This window comes from Petaurus breviceps, unplaced genomic scaffold (genome assembly GCF_028583685.1).
Source record: "Petaurus breviceps papuanus isolate PSGF00001 unplaced genomic scaffold, PetGlider_PUasm1.0 91133, whole genome shotgun sequence".
NCBI lineage: Eukaryota > Metazoa > Chordata > Mammalia > Diprotodontia > Petauridae > Petaurus > Petaurus breviceps.
The window spans coordinates 17,031,619-17,042,080 of NW_027187419.1; the positions used below are offsets into that span (position 1 = coordinate 17,031,619).

The 10,462-nt window shown below is 37.5% G+C and overlaps 1 pseudogene; it reads left to right on the top strand.

The window, feature by feature from the left end:
* The first annotated feature begins 837 nt into the window (after positions 1-837).
* Positions 838-2,304, top strand: LOC138154859 (histone acetyltransferase KAT8 pseudogene; annotated as a pseudogene).
* The last annotated feature ends 8,158 nt before the right edge of the window (positions 2,305-10,462 follow it).

The window sequence follows — 10,462 nt, forward strand, 5'->3', positions numbered from 1 at the left end:
GGAACAAAACAAGCATTTCTATAAAACAATAAAAATGAAACTGCAAACCTACTATGTACAACTTGCTGTTCCTTTCAAATATACAACAAAATTATCATGTGAATTTTTCTTTTTTTCTCTACCACCACCCTTCTCTCAGCCCCAGACAGGATATGATATATTCTAAATGTAGTCTGACTAAAGGTACACTAAGATCATAGTGATACTTGTCCCAAGTGTTCAAAGCTCCATTTGCAGTACATGTATGTGTGATCATTTACACATGACAGTTCAAGAAATTGTCTCTCCAAACTCTTCCCAGGTTTTTCCTTTTCTTCCATCCTTAGTTCATCCCTCTAATAACAACTCATTCTGTAATGGATATTGCAAGGCTCTATCTGCTTGGGGTACAGTATATATTACCCAAAAGATCACCTTGGTGATGCTCCCTATGGGGGACTATTTTCATCTTGTTTCCTTTTTTTCAGTCAGTTCCTTTTGAACAAGACATACCATCTCTTTTACTGAGTTCTAATCAAGATCTGTATTCTCGAAGTGGAAGTGGGATGGGTTTTCTCTAGCAGCTCATTGCTTTTGGAAAAAAAGAATCTGGAGATTTATCCTGTTGATGTATTGCTAAACATTTCATATAACCAGGATATTTTAGTTATGGCAATTGACAAAGCAATTCATCATCACTGATCTTAGATATGTTAAGAAAAACCCACCAGTTTGCCCACAGGTTAACTTTAAGCATAACCTATAGAACCTGACACTGTCTGATTAGCTTTTAGAATCCTGAGTGTTCCTCTGGCTAGGAATTAGAAACATCAAAGAGAATTTTAGGATACTTGAACCTGGACTGCAAGCTCAGCGACTGCAGCTGAGGTCGGAGTCCCGGGGGAGAGCGAGGCCGGGGGCGGGGAGAAAACTGTGGCTGAAGGGACCTCCCCGTCCCCAGGCCGCACCTCCCCTCCGCCCCAGCCCGCAGGGAGCCCGAGGTCACGGCGGAAATCGGAGAAACCTACCTGTGGAGAAGTCCGGATGGTACCTGGCACTCAGCAGGGGTGATTCAGTCCCCTGTGAATGACCAAGAAGGACTAGAGGAATTCTACGTACATTATGTGGGCTTTAACCGTCGGCTGGATAAATGGGTGGACAAGAATCGACTAGCCTTGACCAAGACGGTGAAAGAAGCAGTTCTGAAGAACTCTGAGAAGTACCTAAGTGAGCTGGCAGAGCAGCCTGAGCGCAAGATCACCCGAAACCAGAAACGCAAGCATGATGAGATCAGCTATGTGCAGAAGACCTATGCAGAGATGGATCCCACAAAGGCAGCACTAGAAAAGGAACATGAGGCGATTACCAAGGTGAAGTAAGTGGACAAGATTCATATTGGGAACTATGAGATTGATGCCTGGTACGTCTTCCCATTCCCAGAAGATTATGGGAAACAGCCCAGACTTTGGCTCTGTGAATACTGCCTGAAGTACATGAAGTTTGAGAAGAGTTACCGTTTCCATCTGGGTCAGTGCCAGTGGAGACAGCCACCTGGCAAGGAAATCTACCGAAAGAACAACATCTCAGTGTATGAGGAGGATGGCAAAGACCATAAGATATATTGCCAGAACCTGTGTCTATTAGCCAAGCTCTTCCTGGACCACAAGACCCTGTACTTTGATGTGGAAACATTTGTCTTCTACATCTTGACCGAGGTGGACAGACAGGGGGCCCACATTGTGAGCTACTTCTCTAAGGAGAAGGAGTCCCCAGATGGGAATAATGTGGCCTGTATCCTGACCCTCCCCCCATATCAACGCCGAGATTATGGCAAGTTCCTCATTGCCCTCAGTTAGGAATTGTCGAAGTTGGAGAGTAGAGTTCCAGAGAAGCCACTGTCAGACCTGGGCAAACTGAGCTATCGTAGTTACTGGTCCTGGGTCCTGCTGGAGATCTTGAGGGACTTACGGGACACACTGTCCATGAAAGACCTAAGCCAGATGACAAGCATCACACAGAGTGACATCAGCAGTACTCTGCAGTCACTCCACATGGTCAAATACTGGAAGGGGCAGCATGTCATCTGTGTCACTCCCAAGCTAGTGGAAAAGCACCTTAAGAGTGCCCAATACAAGAAGTCACCCATCACAGTGGACTCAGTTTGTCTCAAGTGGGCACCGCCCAAGCACAAGCAAGTAAAGCTGTCTAAGAAGTGAGTGGAGCCCTGCACCTCCCTGCACCCTCTCCGCTGTGAGGAGCACCTCTTCTCCCAGTTTGTAAATATGTATAGACTTGTCTGCCCACCCTCAAGCCCTCAATATTTTTGTAATAAAGAGTCACCACACACACACACACACACACACACACACACACACACACAAAGGATAGTTGAACCTGAAAAAGGGAAAATAAGTAAAAGTAAAAGGGTTGAAGATGATTATGGTCAGTTGATAGATGAGTTTAACAATGTCTAAAATGTGCTACACTAAAAGGCCAAAAGAACTCACAAATGACAGCCCAAAGTAACAAGGGTTTATATATATAAACACATTTGGAAAGAAGGAATGAAGGAAAGTAGGAATGGGGAAAGAAGGAAGGAAGGGAGGAAGGAAGGAAGGAAGGAAGGAAGGGAGGGAGGGAAGAAGGAAGGAAAGATGAAGGAAAGGAGGAAGGCAGGGAGAGAAGGAGGTAAGAAAGGAGGAAGGAAAGAAGGGAAGGGGAAAGGAAGAAAGTAAGGGAGGGAGGAAGAAAGGAAATAATCACTTATTTAATAAATTAGATTTGCCAAACATGGTGCTATGCACTTTGAAAATATCTCATTTGATCCTCACAACACCCCTGAGAGACAGGTATTATTATTATTATCACTATTTACTGTTGAAGAAACTGAGGCAAAGAGAGTCTAAAAGCCTTGTTCAAGGTCGCATAGCTAGTGTCTAATGTTGAATTTTAACTCATGTCTGGACTCCAGGCCCAGCACTGGATCTGCTATGCCACCTACTCACTATGAAAAACATTACAGAAGAGATGGATTGAATACAATGCCATGCTGGGACTTACAATTACAAATTCTTTGGCCAGGGGTGGATTACTCAAAATTGGGTAAAATTAACTAGATTTAAAGAGTATCATGATGACAGTATCATCATCTTTACCCAAATAGTCTGCACCATTCATCCACTCTGTTTCCTAGATTACTTCCCATAATTAGATATTTTGATATCAATCAATATTTATTATTTGCCTACTATTTGCCAGCCATGGGCAGCTAGGTGGTTCAGTGGATAGAGTGCTGGGCCTAGAATTAGGAAGACTCATCTTTCATCTTTAAATCTGACCTCAGATATTTACTAGCTGTGTGATCCTGAGCAAGTCCCTTAATTCTGTTTGCCTTAGTTTTCTCATTTATAAAATGTAAACCTGTAAAAACCACTCCAGTGTCTTTGCCAAGAAAACTCCAACTAGGGTCATAAAGAGTTAGACATGACTGAAATGACTGAAGAGCAATAAAATGTATCAGGTCCTGTGCTAAATGTTATATTACATGTTAAATTACAAAACATTAAATTATAAATGTTAAATAATGAATTTTGCTTAATGTTATTACAATAATTATAAAATGTTAAATAAATAAACGTCAAATTACAAAAAGAGGTAAAATACTTTCCCTGCCCTCAAGGAGCTTGTAATATAATGGTGGATAAAACATGTAAACAAATATATACAAGCTATATACAGGATAAATAGGAAATAATTAAGCAAGGAAAGACACTAGCATTAAGAAGGACTGAGATAGGCTTTTATAAAAGACAAGATAAGATGTTAGTTGAAACTTAAATGAAATAAGGAAATCCACTTAACATAATGGTTCAGGGAATGTTTCAGATATGGGAGATAGCAAAAGAATGACCAGAGCTGAGAAAGAGGGTGAATAGCAAGGAAAGGAAGGAGGCAACATAAACTTCCATACTTATCTTGGAATTAGAAATGTATGTAACAGGGAGTAAGTTGTAAGGAGCAGGTAGGGGGCACAATGGAAAGTGTCAGGCCTGGGGTCATGAACTTATCTTCCCGAGTACAAATTTGGCCTCAGTTACTATGGTAGTTATAAACATGGGCAAGTCATTTAATCCTGTTTGCCTCTGTTTCCTCATCTATAAAATGAGCTAGAGAAAGAAGTGACAAACCATGCCAGAATCTTTGCCAAGAAAAACTCTAATGGGGTCACAAAGAGTTGAACACAACTGAAATGATGAAACAACAGCAAAAAGGTGTAAGAAGACTGGAAAGAAAAGAGGATACTTGATTATGAAGGGTTTTGAATGTCAAATAAAGGACTTTGTATTTGATTATAGAGATGATAGTGTAATACAGTCAGACCTGTATTTTAGGAAAATTACTTCAGTGGCTGCTGAATGGAGAATGATTGAGAGTTGGAGAGGCATGAGGAATGCAGACCCACCAACAGTTAATGTAATAGTCTTGGTGCAAGGTGATGAGGGCCTGCACCAGAGTAATTTCAGTGTCAGAGGACAGAAGGGGATGTACTTGACAGATGTTGCAAAGGTGAAATCAACCAGCCTTTGCAACAGATTGGATATGGGGATCACAAACAGTGAGAAGTCAGTATATAATGCTATAGCAGCTAGATGGCATAGGGTGTAGAACCAATCTGGGCTCAAGGAAACTTGAGATATAATTCTGTCTTGGTCACTTAATAGCTATGTGACACCCAACAAGTCATTAAACCTCTCTGAGCTTCAGCTTCCACATCTATAAAAAAGGAATAATAATAGCATTGACTTCATAGGGTCATTGTGAGTATAAAATGATATGTCATATAAAATGATTTATAAACCTTAAAGTTCTATTCTCTTATAATAATTCTGCTACTAACTTTTACCTACATTGTTCCTTTCAAATGATGTATATTCCCCTCAGAACTATATCTTGGCATGTCTCTTATCTTTCCAAGTCTCAGTGATACCCAGAAGTTCAATTTTGCTACTTTGAATCTAGCTCATCTTATTTTTATTGAATTTTTTATTTTTGTATAGACATCTGAAACTGTAGGCTCTTGTCTAGGATTATGTGTCCTGTGAACTTTTTGGTGTAACTACTATTATTTGAAAAAAATGTTCATAGCTATACTTCATATTATTTAGCTTTGAGGATATGTAAACATTTATAATGCATTTATAATATTTACACATATATGTGTATTTTCTTTCCCTCTTTCCTTTTTAAGTGAATTGTCTTTTCATTAAATTTTCATGATTTCAGGCAAATATATTTTTCATAAACCATGTCAGGTATATACTCATCTCTGTCCAGGAACATGTCATTTTAAACCTCATATGACATTACCTTCCATCATTGTCTTCCATAATGCTTTACAAATGAGTTTGTGTTATACCGCAATGTTGCTCTTACTTATCATATCTGACATCTTATAACCTCTTTCTTGTGGCTATTTTAGTGTAATGCCAAGCACAAGCAATTTCCACGTTCAGATTATGAGCAGAGCAAAATCTATTTATTCAGTGACAGATTAAGGAAAAACATTCACAGAAAATCAAAATCAAAATACAGAGTAACTCAGTCTTTTAGTAAATTCTCAACTCAATCACAAAGTACTAAGGTCCAAGTACTCCATCCCCGGAAAGTACATTCATTTAGTCAATCACAAAGTCTTCTCTCTGTTCAACTGGAGATTAGTTTCCAATCATAAACAAAATACTTTCAGTTGGTCAGTCACAACATATAAAAGTCAAAAGTTTTCCACCCCTGGATCACAACTGAATTACAATAACATCCATCACCACTAAGCATCCTCTCAAAGGGGCAGTGGAAAGCACAAAGGCCATCTACCCCTACGCCACAACAAGGTTATGATATCATCACAGCATTCAATACCCAAGGGGACATCTTTTCTTCATCTTGACCTAAGGCAAGTTCAAAGCAATCTCTGTTCCTGGTAAGGCAAAGCTTAACAAAGCCAAAATATACATTGCCAGTCTCCTCATCAATTCACTCTCTGCCTGCAGAACAATTTCTGGACCCCTGAAAACATCAGCAAGATCCTCCTTTAGGATTTCTGTAAACATACAACAAGAAAATCCTCCTTCAGGACTTCTGAACCAACAGGAAGGCTCCAGAACCTCTGCAACAACAGCACTGTCCTTTACCAGCAGACAAATCAGGCAAAGTAACATCAAAACAGACAGAACAAATACTGGCACAATACTGGAAGTCATGCTACTTCCCAGTTCAGTCCTCAGTTCTCATTTCTCTTTCTCCAGCAGTAGCAGCAGGCTCCAGATGCCAGCTCCCAGAAGTTATTCTGGCCTCTCTCTGCTTGGGCCTCTCTCTAAATCCATGGCACCAGCTCCTTCCAATTCAGCCCCCTCTCTTCACATCAAAAAGTTCATCCCACAAATGGGATTCACAAGCTCTGGGTTATAACACTTAACCTGAAAACCAAGCCAATACAAGGGGATCTTTAAATTCCATTACCATTATATTTAGTCATTATTTAAATTTATCTAGTAACTGGCAAAAAATAAGTTAATTCGTATATTTCCCCCTTTTAAGAGTCAACTGCTTGTTTAAATAAGTAAAGGATTAACTTATTAGAATATTGACATTTTAAAATAATGGTTTATATTTTCGGAGAAAAGCTTTGGAATCATTAAGTATATCAAACAAATTTGAGTGTCAGTTAATTCCTTATCAGTAATATTTGTCATAAAAACACAAAATGGTAAATGTGTATACTGAATATTATATATATGCACATGAATATGTAATATGTCTAGAATTATATATGTCCATATGCATGCTTATGTGTGTGTATAGGTAGGGTTAGGCATATAAATATGCTTATATACTAATGGATTAGTTCAATATGCTGATCATACAACTGCAAATCTTATTTAATATGAAAGGAAACAGTGTAAAAATATCATCAAAATTTTTATAACTGGAAAAAAGATGCAGATATATAGATATAGAAACAAATATAGAGATATAGTTTAGAGATACAGGTATAGGAAAATATGGATATTGGTATGAGTATAGATATAGATATGGATATAGGTATGGACAGATATTGATACAGGCTTAGAAAAGGATATAAATAGAGAGGTATAAGGATAGAAATAAATATAGCTATCAGTATAGGTATTGATATAGGAAGAGACATACACATAGGAACAGACATAAGAATAGAGACAAGGATAGGGATATACGTAGAAAGATATAATGAGCTATACACACACACATACACACACATTGGCACATGTGTAGACAGATAGATAAATAGATAGATGGATAGATAGATAGATAAACACATAGAAATAGACCTAAATATGTGTATATATATATATATATATATATATATATATATATATATATATATATATAGACAGAGATAGAGACTAAGATGAAGATAGAGATATAGAGGGATTCAATTTAACTTACCCACATATATTTAATATTTTGGCCTATCAGGGTATCAATCACATGGATGATCTCCCCTGGTGTGTAGATCATAACCTATGTCCTCTCATGGTGTGTGGCTCTTGTCCATTATTCTTATAAATAATCCTATTGGCCTTTATCCAGGTCTGTTAACATTATTAGATTACCAGTGAGGACTGTCCACTTGCTAAATGTCACTTTAGATAAATGCATGGCCCATCTTTTTTGTGTTTACATCTATATCTGCACCTGATCTGTACAGGTACTAATATCTACATTTGCATTTTTATTCATAACCATGCACATACACACACACATAAGAATAATATATGTCATATAAATATATACATTTAGGTATATGGGAATTTTATACAAAGCAATTGACAATGGACAATTGATCATATTTTACTAATTTAAAACAAAAACAATAAATTTAAGCTTCGATATAAAATAAACTAATGGAAAGGTAAAAAATGGTAGCAAGGCAGCAAACATACATAACATTTAGGATGTAACTATGTATACACATGTATTTAAGTGTATATGCATACATATATGTGTATATATGAACATAATGTGATTGAGTGAATGGAGTGCCAGGAATAGAGATAAGAAGAGCTGAGTACAAATATAGCCTCAGACATTTACTAGCTGTGTGACCTTGGGAAAGTCATTTAACCCTGTTTACCTCAGTTTTCTCATCTGCAAAAAGGGCTGGTGAAGGAAATGGCAAACCACTCCAGTACCTTTTCTAAGAAAGCCCAAAATGAGATCATAAAGAGATGGACACAACTGAAATAAACACACACACACACACACACACACACACATTAGCCAATACAAATATTAGGTCTTTTCTTATAGTCTGCTTTTACTGAAGAACTAAGGGAAATTATAGGTGATGGAAAACAATCTTTCTTTTTTCTTGCAGTAGGAAGAAGATGGACTTAGATCAGTCAGAACCACCTCCCCAAAAGGTAGAGATATTTAACCTAGTTAATATGTTAGTTATTAATTTCCCAGATCATATTAGCACCTAGCTAAATTGACTAGGCTTCTACTTTAACAGTTTGGGAATATAAATTACACACAAACACACACACACACATATCCACACCACATAGATGCACATGAACACACACGTTTTACTTAAACTTTCCCTTGGGAGTCAAAGAAAACTGGATTTTCCTTCTTTTTAATTTATATTTTCCTTTAAATTTAATAACAATTTCATACCCCACACTACCTTGTGTAACTCAGCAGTCAAAGCTGTATCCCTTAATACAACTAGCTGTCTCACAGGGTTATCTCACTTGGTTATTAGGGAGATGGATGGATGAATGAGAGTGGACTTAAAAATGAAAATAAATCACCATTAGAAGTTTATATTATACAAATGTCATGTCAGTAGCGTCATTTTTATACATATGTAAATGAACATGGTCTTTGTTAGTGCTATGACCACTTTGTAACTAGAGAACTATATAACAACACAAATATACAAACACTAAGAAGAGAGGCAGATTGTTAGTAACTAATTTAGCACATAACAGAATCAGCTTCTGGAGAAAATGAAGAATAAATATTGATTCAGGAATAGTTTAGTCCCAAGTCAATAGAAAGAGCACATGGAATCTGAAACTTCCTCTCAAGCCTCCAACATGTTGTGTGAGTAACTGAAAAGGATGCACTCAGGGGCTGTGGAAATATTCTAGAGTAATTTGAATTATAAATAGATAAGAGAAACAAAATCACTATCCCACCCTCTGCTGTTACTACCATAGGCCCAGTGAACTTGATTCTTCTGGCTCTGCATGAGGAACATATGGCTTACAAATCAGTCAATTAGCTAGTCAACAAGCACCTATTAAGCATTCAGTCAGTGCCAGGAACTCTGCTAAGTGCTCAGAAAATAAATGTAGGCAAAAAAAGACACTACATGTACTCAAAGGACTTACATTCTCATTTGGGGAAACAAAAAAAATGAAAGGAACATAGAAAACAAGAGGAAGGGGAGATAGGGAGAGAGACAGAGACAGAGAGAGAGAGACAGAGATAGAGACATAGAAAGAAAATTCAAACAGGGGAATAGCAGAGAAAGTAGTACAGAGAATGAGAAGCAAAGCTCAGCATGAGAAATGTACCTTGGTGGGCTGACCAGTGTACTTCCTATAAAATAAAGGTTCCAAAAGAAACTGATCTGTCAGAGGGAAGACAACTGAGGCTGAGTGATCTTCCAGGTTGAGTAGGATCCAAGACACAGGAAAGTTTCAGGGTAACAAGATTGTTATCTTGAGGCAGGAAAAAAAAACCCAAAAGTCATAAACATAACACAAAAAATTATGCAGAGAATTCAAGAGATGAAATCAATAGGTATTCACGAAAACCCTAATATGTGTAAGTTATTATAGCAGAGTCAAAGTATTTCTTTTAATACAATCACCTTCCCCAATCTGTTTATAATCAATATGAGAAGCTAAGATAAGAACATAAGAAAAATTGAACAATAGTCCATTACTTCAATATATTCAAAATGCCATGGATGGTGATATAATAAATAGAACCCATTCAGACCTTTCTATTGAGCCTCTACACAACAGACTAGTGGCCTTTTTGCATTTTCTGGACAGTGTAGTATTTGAGCTATTCATTTACTAACCCTTGTTCTCACAGTTGAATGGATATATGGCATAGTAGATAGAGTGCTGGGCTTTGAAAAAGAGATACCTGAATTTGAATTGTACCTCAAAAGCATATTGGTTGTATAATCCTGGAGAAGTTGTTTAACTTGCTTAGCCTCAGTTTCCTCATCTGCGATAACAGGGAGAGAGATGGGGTAGGAATAAAGATAGGGTTGAGACTGGTCCTATGTTTTCACTGGCAAAAGAAACAACCAAATGGGAGTTAGCCAAACAGGTCAGGACTTCTCTATAAACTATAGTCCAAGAAAGTTGGCTCAAGAATAAAAGTGAAATAATAATAACAGTTACCTGCTAGGGCA